We start from the raw sequence: 13181 nt of genomic DNA on the forward strand, positions 1-13181 counted from the left end.
TTGCACTGCACGACATGATGTTTTTCAGGCTAAACAATGCGTTTGGCATGAGCGCTGCGCTTCCCTGAGAAATCGACAGCTTGAGTAGGCTGTAGCCAAGGATAGGTTGTACTAATCCCATAAATGAGGATCTCAATATGAGCAGTTCTGTTCTCAGATTAAATTCTCCTAGAAATTTTAACCACATGCTCTGCACATGATGATGGTTAAATTGCGGGTCCTTTTAATTTGTGCACAGTCATGCCCTGGTTCACTGAATCGGAATTCTCAAGAGTATTTAAATGCTCATTTTGTGTTGTATCAAATGTAAATAAACATTGAGGAAATGGTTCAGAGATATTTTTGCCACGGGACCGTTTTGCACATGATTATAAAAAGCCGTTTCCATTTATAGCATATCATTTCAGTTGGGGCATATAGCCGAAACCATCCTCCTCTGACATCTGGGTCACATTTTTTGGGTAACATTAATTAAATTCACTGTCAAACCAGAGCAGCCAAAAAACCGTCAACAACAGGGAAAGGGGGACCCGAAAAAAGCAACATGCCTGGACTTAGTTCACGTTTCCCTCTCCATCTGTCTGTTTGCATTTTGCATGGAAATGACACAAACGCAGCGGCGTCCGTCTGCAGGCTGTTATTTACACTGCAGCGCAGAGACGTCTCAACTTGAACTTGATTGATATGAGTCTCCTCAGTGACAGGTGTCCACGCATTGTATTGAAATTGAAATGTATTGTTCTTACCAGTCGAGAAAAGAAAGCCCGAATGTCAAATTGAATCTTGATGTTTCAGAATATTCTCACCTGCTGACTGCATGCAGCTCCACCAACACACACTTTCTGCTTAAGCACCTGAGGTTTGTCTGAATCCCAGATGAAATAAGTGAAATGAGCAGACAGAGCCACTTGACTTCTGAGAGATCAAAAGAAAAAAAAAATGTGGTCTGACCTCCGATCCTTGTTGAATGGAGAGCTCTTGACAGAGCGGCTGGCTGACGCTGGCTGGTATAACAGCACTTTGCACACGGTTGGGAAAAAAACAGCACTTAAGAAAGCCAAGAGTTAAGGCCAAAGAGCACTTCATTTATCAATAATAACTTCATTTCTTTTCAGCGCCGCTTCACTCAAAAGTAATTTCGAATTCTTCAAATGAAGCACAAATTATTCACACCGAAGTAAAGTAATGTTACATAACTGTACCTGTCGAGTCTGCAGATACCGAGTTCAACGCATCAAAACGTTGACTCACACACATGTAAGTGATCATGCAGGGAAGGTGAATCACGCCTTCAAAGGGCACTGAAATATTTAGAAATTGAAAATTTCAACTTCTGGGTGCAGCTAAAATATATTTTCAGATATCTGCTTGTGACTTTTTAGAGTTTAGAGTTTTGTAATAAACGCTGAGATGGAATAAATCAGTCAAACTGAATCGTTTCCTTGCTTATTGCAAATATAAATCCTTGATTTGTTTGAGTCACTACATGACCATTACTTGTATTTTTTAGTGTTTTTCTGATGGATCTTTCATTGTGCCATTTATAAAGTCATAAAGTCAACAAGAATAAATTGCTGCAGGTCTGATGTGAGATACAGATGTGCTGCTTTGGAGCAGTCATCATTGAGTCTTCTGTAAACCACCAAAGACAAAGGTAATTTGTGGTGAATGAAGAAAGAATGAAGTTGATAGTTTATCAATATAATGCGGCTCCTATTCATGTAAAACAGAGAAAAAGCTTCCTAAACATGAGCCACAGTCAGATATTCCACTTATTTCAGTCTTAATGAGGCTCACTTTTGGAAAGATGCAATCACCAACATGAAGGAGCTCTTCAGCTGCTACTATTTCAGATCTTTCAACTCTGTGAAGATCTACTTCTGGTCCTAGAGGGCACTTGAGGTCCTGCATGGACAGAATACAGAGCCACGCATTACAGCCAGGCAGTGTTACTGAAAATCAGTTCTTAACTCAAGCTATAAGTTACTTATTCAAAAAGAACTGGAGTTTTGAAGTACTTTTTGGAAATAAAAAGTAACCATCCATCCATCTTCAGTGTCATGTTATCCTGATCAGAGGCCAATCCCAGTGAAGTATGGGTGAAGGCAGGCACGCTCTGAACTCATGCATTACTGTGAATAGCTTTTTCAATGAGAATGTTTTAATAAAGCACAGGCCTTATTGAATCATTGGACATTTACTATTTTATTAAAATGTAGAAAGAGAAAAGTTTTATTTATATTTGAATGACTTTGAGTTGGGACAAATATTCTGAATCTTTGTTGTCAGCCAGAACAAACTTGCAGTGCCCCAGTAAGCATCAAAATAAAACCCTACACATTTAAATCAGAAAAAAAATGTACACTTATACATATAAATGAGGCAGGAAGGCAGTGTGAAGTGATTTCTCGGCAACTGTTGCAATCACACTTGCTCGCAGACGTTTTATCAGACATGAAAAAAGCCTCTTTTTCAGTTAATTAAATCCCTACAGCCGCTGAAGGCTGCAGGACACATCACAATAAATCTGCACTTTCAAAGTTGATGCGTCCAATGACAAGTGCTGTGATTGCCTTCAGAGAAATAATGAAAATCACCCGGCAGTACTCGACGGTGCTCTGAAAAAACAACACCCTTGCTTTTGAGGAAGGTCCCGGTTCCTCATTGATGAGATGATTCCAGCTTTCAGCTTCCAACAGACCTCGAGCGAAGAGGGCTGGAGCAATGTTTAAGACTCTGAAATCATGCAGGGCTAAGCAGTAAACTGTGGGACACTTTGTCTTCATGATAATTGTCTAAATAATTCACGAAACTGCCAAAGATAGCAGGGGTCATCTTAATGTACACACGCGCATCATGATCGTGGAGTCAGATGTTGAGATGATAAATGATGTCCTGAAGGAAGGAAGCTTGTAGTGTACTGCGAGAACAGCTCTTTGAAGTTTCCGAGATAAAATCAGCATGAATTCAAATGCCCGAGTCGGAAAAAAAAAAAAAAAAAAAACAAGCACAGCAAGGCGGTTTAAAAAATTAAAAAGGCCAGGATCACATCAAAGGTGTCGGCGAGTGTCGGCGCAGACCTCTCGCCTGACTTCGCACCCATGCATGAATAATTCCAGACATTTTTAATGGATCTAGGAAAATGAATAAAACCCATTTGTTAGGTAGAATCACATCAGTGCCTGGATTATTCCAGCACAGACTTTTCTTTTTCTTTGGTTGGGGAATCGCTGATCACGGATCCTATTGCTGAAAGCGGCGCCTGCCCATCAGGGAGGTACATTGTCTTGATTTGAAGACACGAAATACACAGATGAAATGAAAACTTCAGTCCTGACGACGGCTGCTACTCCTCTGCAAATTGCTCCGTTACTGTTGAGCAAACTCTTCAATCCATGAGTGTTTTACTTTTTAACAAACAAAATGGATGGTTGTGTGAGAAATTGTCCATTTAGTGACTTGTGCTTCTTTTTTTTTTTGCTCCAAACACAAGCAAACACACTGTCCAGCTTCTCTTTGAGTACCTTTATGGATCATTTGGCCCGTGTGTTGTCCGTGGGTCGGCATGCCTAATGGTGTGCATGTGCATGTGATTACAGGGCTCGCCACCAAAACAAATGAGCTCAGGTAAAGTCATCCATGACTCCCAGTCACGACACCGGCGAGATGTGGAGAGAAGTCCAGCGCACAGTCGGATTACAGGGACCTGGAACCTCACTCCCAGGACTTTACTGCATCGCATTAAAGTGAGCAGCGTTGCAATGGTTCCTTAAATAGCTTAAATAGATTTGGCACATATTGATGCTTTTGTTATCCCACACTGGCAAGTTCTCCTCTGCAAGTTACAGTTTTGCCAAGAATCCTGATCCTGTTGCGCCCCTTATTATATCACAGACATTTTTTAAGAGGCTTTCAAGAAGTGAACAAGTGCTGTTGCGCACAGAAACAGTCTGCTTACAAAGCATATAAAGAAGCAGAGATGGAAGCAGACAAAAGTAGCCCTCTCGGTCACCTGTATGATCCATAAACCACACACTGCTGAAACCTGTAGAGTTGAAAAGGTCATATTATCTCTTATGAAGCAATTGCTGTGCAAACTTTTCGGATTGCACCGCATTAATGCAGCCGTTAACCGAGCTATGAATGAAAGAGCATTGTTATTCAGGTGCTTCAAAACAACTGAGTGGCATTTAAACACTGATATATTTGTAGTTCTGCAACGTACAGTGAAGCCACATAATCATTCTTCTCCTCCTGTGAAGCCAGGATGCACCTCCATCACAGAGAGACACTCTCACATCCACAGTTTCAAATCACCAGTTTACCCCAGACGCTTGATTTCGGACTGCGGGAGGAAAACCGGAGCGTCCGGGCTTCAGAAAAGACCGCTGGCCGTCCCTGAGTCTCTGTTTATATTCAGACAGTTTCCAGGCTGCTTGAGCAAATTAAAAAACACAGAAAAAATAAACAAGGTCCAGCGGTTCACATCTGTTTACTTTGCGTGCGCTGGCTTCCTACACCTCAGTCTTTATCACACCGGCTCCATCATTGTTCCTGGTCCAGGGGGAATAATAAAGAAGAGTTTATGTTGACTTGCCGTGTCCTGGCTGCTCGTGTTTATCTTACTGAAATGTTCTGGCTCGCTCAAACACACATCCCTGACTTAACAAGTGTTACTGAGAGGGAACAAAACTCCAGAAAGACTCTAAAATGTAGGCGTTTTTCCACTTTTTATTGTAAGCAATCTCCAGGAACCACTAATCCCAGGAGCAAAGTCCTCCACCAAGTTTCTCAGTGGCTTATTCAAGCTTCAAAGTTAAATGCTGAATTTCAATCAGCAGTCGTTTAAAGGAAAGACTAGAAATAATTTGAATGGAAAAATAAAAATTACAGCCTGCTGAAAAAATATGTCCCTTCTCAGAGACAATGAATTATTACTGATGTGTGAAGGAACATAAATGTTCGCCTGAAATCATAACAATGGATCATCGCATCATTGATCTGCAGATGTGATAAACAGAAAAAGGTGGATTTGGGAAAAACTGAAAACAATGTGGATCAGGTCAGAAAGGTAAGACACCTGAGACGAGAGAAGAGGTTCATTCATCCCTCTGTCAATCTTCTCTACTGCTCTATATAACTTCAGGCTGGAAACACCCTGGAGGTCATCAGACAATCAAACTGTGATCCACAAGTCACCAAGTGACCCCAAACACACCGAGGGAAGAAACCGGAGCGCTCCTCAGGCACGAGACAAGCAGAAAGAGACTCACACTCATATTTACACCTGCATCATTTTCACTTCATTTAATGTCACCGACTGTGGAAGGAAAAAACATCCAGAGGCTCAGATCTGTGAGGTGAGTGCGTGTGTGTGCGTGTGCTCAGCATCGCAAGGTTCAGAGCACACAAAATAAAACAAGAGGATCAGATGTTCTTCTGTTAGACAGCGTGGCCTTAATTCAAAAATCCGTTCAGTTCAAAAACATTTGGAGAGATTGGAAAAGACAAATTGTTTTTCAGTCCTGAAGGACGAGGCTGAATCCCACACTGAAAGAATGTGTCAACACAAGCGTTGTATAATGATCTTGATTTTGACGTCGCGCTCCAACACGTCCACTGTGAGAAGGTGTTCAACATCAGGTTCTGTGTAGAACCTGATGAGGATAAAGTCAGGTGTTTTTGGAGTATTTAAGCATTTATAGCAGATTTTCCATCGTCAGCAATATATGAGTGTTTCCAGTGTCCTTCAGTCAGAGGTCATTGATGATATCTAAAAGTCACTTCTCATTCATCAAATTAAATTGAAGTAACTTGTCACTTTAATGACATCGTGCATTACCTACTTTTTTTTTTAATAAAATTAGAGTGTTTTGGTCCAACTGGGAAAATCCAAAATGATCCATTTAGGCTGCAAACGCTGCTTTGATAGATTAGCTTCAGGCTAATGTGTTGCTTCAGACGTTTTTGTCTGCTGCCGAAGCGACACTCGTCAGTGTTGCTGCTCTGCTCAGTGAACTGAATGTCAACGAGTTCTACGGAGTTGAATGTGAATGCGACACGTTTCAACAGTCACCTTCAACAATGGGCCAAGTTAAAAGGAGCCTTTCGGTAACGTGAACAGATTGGATATAATCAGAAAAAAGGGACGTGAGAGTTATCTTGAATTTTAGATACTTTTTTTATAACTTACAGCTGGCACAACGCCAAACTGGTTGGCGTTATTGGTTGAGTTTTGAGACAGAAAGATCATCTATGAGATCCTGAACATGATCATATGAGCTCTTTAAATCATTCTTTTCACATACATCTGTGACCAAAACAAATATTTTCTTCATCATGATGTTTAATTTTTCTAGTTGTTCCTAAAGCCAGCTGAGGAAATGTTTCTCACCAAAGCAGCTTTTCTACTAAACGCTCAGCCAAATCATTCAGTTTTGCTCAATCCGGAACTGAAAGAAGCATTCATGCAGGTAAATTCCTCTATTTTATGATATGATCAGGACCCACAATGCAGCAGTTCACACACGGAGACAAGAGATTCAGTTCGACAGTTCAGTTCGAAAAAAATATTCGACAAACATAAACGTAGAACTGACGGGGTAGAGAGAGCAGTGGGGTCAAAAGGTCAGGGTTTGTATCAGAAAAATCTTCACAGAAGAGAGACTGAAACACGGCAGGACGAGGCTGACTTGAACTGGAGCTCAGAAAACAGTCAGAAGAACACAAAGCAGGAGTCTTTATAGAGAGCAGGGAGTTCTTGATTGGCGGCAGGTGTGCAGTGGAGGAAGTCTGCAGAGAAGAGGGGGCGTGGCCAGGGAGTGAGAAAAGACACAAGGGGCGGGGAAAACAGCAGAAAGTAAGAGGGAAGAGGGAGGAGCCTGCGGATGCTTGTGTATTTGTCAGATGTAATCCTCTGTGTAGCCTGTTGGTAGATCAGCTTCTCCCTATGAGCACAATATCACATATTGACCCGTTCATGTAACCTTTAGTAGATCAGACACACACTTGTTCTCTCTGACAAAAACTGTTGCTATTAAATTAGTTTTTTTGCACTAAAACAGAAAACGGTATTGAAGTAGTTTCCCACTTCTGGCTTTTAGACTCGTCTTGATTTCCAGCCTGCCGCCGGTCATGAACAGTGGTACGATGCCCTGCTGGGCATCAAAGAGTTGAGCTGGTCCTCCGGTGCCTGTTTCTGTCTCACTGTTTGGACATCTGTCGTCTGGTCGGATGTTGCTTTTCTGCTCTTCCCTCCAAAGCTACTACTTACAGTATGTTCAGCTGTGTTTACATCCGGCACGTCACGACGTGCAGGCAACATATAGCCGTGGGCGGCGTTTCACAAATAGAAACCAGATTGCAAAGTAGATATCTCGTCTTTCCGCCTCTGTGTTTGATATCTGTGCTTTTCTGCTTCTTTGTACTGCGTTGTGACTTTCAGATAGGCTTGTCCAGCTGTCCAACAGTTTCACAGCTCATGCATGCTCTCTTTATTGACACAATATGAAAGTGTATCTCTGCTGCATATTGATGCTGTGTTTGTTCAGGGGCGGATGATCCGGGAGACCCTGACCACACAAATACTGGAATTAATGGAATGTACGTAACAAGACATTATGCAAGATTTATCACGGGCCTGCAATGCTTGAATTATTTCCCAACACAGTGCAAATTGAGTATGACCTGGGGTTAGCGTAATTCCCACCACGTGCACACACACACACATGCGACTCTGTGTTCTTGCAGTGAGAAGTCTCGATCGCAAAACATTTGAGAAATTGTAGTCATTAGCGTGACGCGGCATACTTTAAAATAGTGGTCACAAATGGCTCTGAGTCAGGATAATAACGCTGTTCGCTTTCCCGTTTAAACCAGAATAAATGACACATTTTGTCAATGCAAAGCCACTGAACTGGAGTGTTATTGCAACGACCAGCATTCAGCGGCGCACGCTGTCAAAACAAGCCTCGTGTTCCGCCCGTGCACGACGGCAGCTGAAACGCAGAAAGTATTAGCGTGCATGTTTCAAATCAACCACCCACCTTGCCCTGCAGGAAGAGAGGCAGTTTTACCCCGACAACTCCATCTGTTCCTCTCCGCAACGGAGGAGGGGGAATTGTGAATGTCTGAGGGGCATTTTTAACAATCAGCTGGCGTCAAAAACAAAACTGTGAGGGTGGAGAAGCGATGGTGCATAATTTTGTGTCTAAATGATAATCTCCCTTTCACTGCAGAGTCTTCCTCAGCAGATAATAAAAACACAGCTTAACTTCCTCTGGTGAGAGCAGCACGGCCTTATGGGAGCGATTCAATGATTCAATCAATGCAAATCAATACATGACAAGTTTCAGATCATGTTGCTCGGAAAAACACGAAAAACATTCAATGCCATCGTTTTTTTAATCAACATGAATCATTTCTACTATTTTCACTTTCATACATCTGACTGGTAAAGAGTGAACCGTTCCACTTTCCTGCAGTGATTAAAAAAAAAAAAAAAACTGCAGCTCAAAATGATCTCAGTTATGCAGAAAAACAGTAAATAGTTTATTCTGAAAGTTTTACCTGAAGTGTAGTAAGTGCTAATTCATTCATTTAATCCATAATTAGTTTCCTTTGTGTGCTTTTAATTTAAATTCTTGTCATCTGCTGCCGATTGAGGCAAGTGGTGGCTGAGCCTTCACCTTTACCCATGCCTTTAAGGCTTTGAGCGACGATCATTTAACATGTTTTCACTCAATCTTCCATCACCTTCGACCTCTGACTGCGTGTTAATATGTGCCCGCATGCACGTCCAGCACTGACACTGAAAACAAAGGTTCTCATTCGAATGCATCTTCATGTTTTCATTAAGTGCAGCCATTCTTATGGATATAGATGTTTTACTGTGTTAGCGGCTACTTTGCGTCATGCCGAAGCGGCATAGTTAAAGAGAAAGTGCATTTCTCCCCATGGGTGAGATACGTGAGCGCAGAAGCTTTTGTGAGTTTCGTTAAACACGACATGACAGCAGACCCATGCTGGGCTGACTGACTAACCATTAAGGAGTGCTGTGATTTTGTAATTAAAAAAATTCCAAGTTAATTGCCTTATCGAACATTTTTGAAATATTTATGAATTTTAATGAGTCACCTGATTTGGATAGCATAGCTTGTATCAGCAGGTTGCAGAAGATCTGGTCGTTTTTATGGTCACACATCTTCGAGCATCTCTGAGAAAATGATTTGAGTGATACTTTATAATACAGCCTTTTTCCTCTCTCTCTCTTTTTAAAGAAAACTCTTTCTAGCAAGCGACTTTCCATCTGTTGCCATGTGGTTTTCTTGGCCTGTGTCGTCACTTCCTCCAGGGAATCCAAACACAACATACTTCCTGGTTACTAATGGTGCTTGGATGTAAACACAGTGGAACAAGACAGGAACATGTAAGAACGTCCCTCCAGTGTCCAGGGATGAGGGGAGAAATACAGACTGTTGGAGAAGAAAATATCAACCACAAAGTAAGATGCATTATTTTAATATTGCATTTCAAAAAATGGAGCTGAATTATGAATAAAGACCTTTATAAATGAAAGTTAAACATCAGTGAACTGTGGAAAAACTTATAATGTGGAGCTCAGCTGTTAACAAGCAAACCAACCACACCATGTGCCCAAGAGGATGAATACTGTCTTAACAGCTTCAGAAGACGACACACTGCAGTGTGTTTAGCAGTCTGGTTCATCGGCTGCTGACCTGCTGCTGGTTCTCAGAAGTCAAAACCAGTATCTGCAGTCATAATATGGAGTGTGGTGAAACGGCGGTGGTCAAATGTCTGACATGGTGAAAAGATTATCACAGGCTGTCTGCGGGGAGCAGCGAGATGGGAGTGCGCATTTGAAGCCACGATTTTCCCCCTCTGTCATCTGACTCACCCAAAAGCAGATGTCTGCAGTGGCTGCAGGTTGAGGATATCACTGATCCTTTAAGAAAAGCAGGTAAGGTGCATCTTCATGACATACAAGGAAAAAAAAAACATAAAAACAAGTTCAGTTCAGTTCTACCTGTGATATGAGGACCAATAAACGGACACCTTGTCAGGATTCATATTTATTCTAAAGGATGCTTAGCACATGATGGCAAGATATACAAGAGCTTTATTCCCATGTTAATTGTTTAGCTGTATATTACAGTCACACAGATCTTTCCTCTATTATATGGCATGACTCCATTTGACCATTTTATTTTAATGAGGAAAATGTTAAAACACTCCTCCAAATCAGCGTGTATGCTGAGAGCTCCTGCTATTTGCCTCCAAAAGCAATCATCTTAAAGTGCAGTGTTATTATTGCTGGAGAATAAGCCTTTCATGGTAACATAATGTCACAAATTTGAGTTTAGAGACCATGGATACAGCGGGACGTTTCAGAATTGAGCATTTATGTTGTTTCAGCTCTGATCGCTCCACATAATCATTTTGATTGAGGGTACTTGTGGGGCCCTTTGAGGAGCGCTCAGCATCTGGTACGAGAAGAAAGTTACTGTTGACAGATTATTGCTGCATCAGCACCTGGGTAGTGAAGCGAAATGCATGGGAAGCAAAAAGGAGGGCTTTAGGGTTGAAAGAATTTCTGAGGATAACTTCTGAGGAATGTTGTGCTGTTTCTACTAGAACTCGATAGGTTCTGCTTGAATGGTGGAAATAAATTTCATTTAAATATTTCTCATTAAAGCAATTAATCACTTTGTGCTGCACTTTAGCTTTTATTTTCTAAACATTTTAGGTTTAGTAGGTTAAGTATTCCGTTCTTTATTTTTCTGCTGACTTGTTTGTTCTTTTGCCACATCACACAGCTTCCTGACCAGCATCATGAACAGAGGCGTTCAAGAACAGCCCATAATTTTGAGTTTTGCTACTTTGAGAAAACAAACACATTTCTCTGTTCATGCAAACTATGATGAGTGAAGTCCTAACGCTACTTGTTCGCCCCTAATATGACATTTAATAACTCAAAAATACAATATGCTCCTATAATTAATCAAAAATTAACATGGTCCAAGCTATAAAACTACTTGCAGATAGTATTTGGGGTGGTGCAGTGGGCATTCATGTTGTCTCCAAAGCCTGCAGTTCGATCCCTCTCTCACCCTGACCATGTGTGGAAGCGTCCTTGAAGAAGACACTGAACTATCTGAGGCTATCAGCGATGTGTGGCAGCTGTGTGAGTGTGATCGTGATCGTGTGAGCAAATAAGTGAATGAGGCTGTAAAACCACGGTAAGTACAGCGTGTTTACTATTCGTCAGATCTCTGTCAGCCTTCATGATGCCCTACTGGTGAACCCTCCGAGAACTGGGAATGACTGTACCTTTTTTCTGTTCATCATCCCCTCCTGCAGTGACACTCAGTTTCAGTTAAAATGGCAACCCCAGAGAAACACAAGATTAGTCAGTTTTACAGCAGCTTTGCTTGCGTGAATCGCTGTAAATGAAATGCACACAATGTAGTGAATGTTCAGCAGTGCTGACAGCAGACAGGCCTGGCAGCTCCGCGTCCTCTCCGGCCGTCCCGTGCCAGGAAAAGGTTTGGCAGGACAGTGACCCTGCCCTGCGTCCCCATCCAAACTGCACCCACACAAAGTGCCTATCAGCATTCAAATGGCCTCGTTCAGAGGACAGCGCTGCTCTCTGGGCACATTACGCTGAACATATGCAGGAATTGGTTTCATGGTTGGCTCCCTGTAGATCCCCCCCCCCCCCCCCCCCCCCCCCCCCCCCCCGGCTTCCCCCCATTCTTTCCCTGCTGCTCCGAGGTTCAAACTGGATGATGCAAACTCGCGCTGTCGTGGTCGACGGTGGAGACTTTCACTCCTCGTCTCCGACACCAAAACTTTAAAGGCCACGACGGGATCAGAGCGGTGTGACGAGACGGAGCTGCGTTTGTTGAAACAAAAAGAAACTGCTGTATGAGTCGGCAGATTAGTGAGCTCTTTGAACAAGAAAAGAAAAGAAAAAAAAAGTCCATCAAAAAGGCCTTCCAAATGCTGAGAAGTGCTTTCATGTTAGATGCACAAGACTGAATAAAGTCTCTTTTTGACAGCTTTGAACACTAAGGTACAATTTCACCAGCTGAGAAAACAGTACAGTCGTTCATTTCATCTGTACTGTGGTCTTGCTGCAGATTGCTCTCTTTGTCTGTCGCCTATAAAGTGAAAGTAAGTCTGACTTCATTCTGCCAACAGGCTTCACCGAGTCAACAGATTTGAAACGCATGATCGGTTGTTACAATGCAACATAGAAAACAGCACATATTCACACATTCAACAACACCTCCCAAGTGTGCACACTCACCCACTGAGGCACACACACACACACACACACACACACACACACATTCACACACATTCATACTCTTCTCTGTAGATATGATCAGCTGGCTGTTGTGATGATGTTTTGAATTCCCCGTCTGCGTGTCGTCACCCACGAACACTTACATAACAAGAGAGAATATGGACCTTTGACACAACAGCCAAACATTTAACCATGTGCTAATATCATTGTTTTATTGAGCTAAGAACAGGACAAAGATGGGTTTCCAAATGCACTCAGAGGGATCACGTCTCCACTGGGGATTGTGAGAAACACATGTCTGGACATTTTGAAAAGTGATTTAAGACTGATGATCGGCCTTCACAAAGAGTTATTCAACTGTGCACCCCCCCCCCCCCCCCCCTAGAAAAAAACAAATGACTCCTTAGGTACATATTTAATAGTAAAAAATAATGCATTCGCACGTTGGCGAGTTCAAACTGCACAGCAGAGTTTTGTAAATAAACAAATGTTGTGTTAAATCTCAATCTGCTTTGTTTACAATGAGGTTCACCGACAGGAAATTGACTTTTTTCCACTGTTTTTGCACCATTCTTGCCCTGCAGCAAGAAGACAGATTTGACGTCTTGCTGTGGGAAGTTTTCACTGCTCTTATGACTGTGTGGGTTTTTTTTCACCCAAAAGTGCTCCGACATCCTCCAGCCCAAAACATGGTAGTGAGTCGGCTGAAATTTGATTATATGTGTAACAGTGACACGTGTATTTGAGACAGAACTCGACCTAAGCCCAGAATTGAATTGGCCGTATTGCAGCTGTGAGATGAGGACATTAACCTCATTTGAAACAGGACTTCTCCAAATGCTGCTCTTTG

The sequence above is a fragment of the Salarias fasciatus genome, chromosome 2, assembly GCF_902148845.1.
Source record: "Salarias fasciatus chromosome 2, fSalaFa1.1, whole genome shotgun sequence".
NCBI lineage: Eukaryota > Metazoa > Chordata > Actinopteri > Blenniiformes > Blenniidae > Salarias > Salarias fasciatus.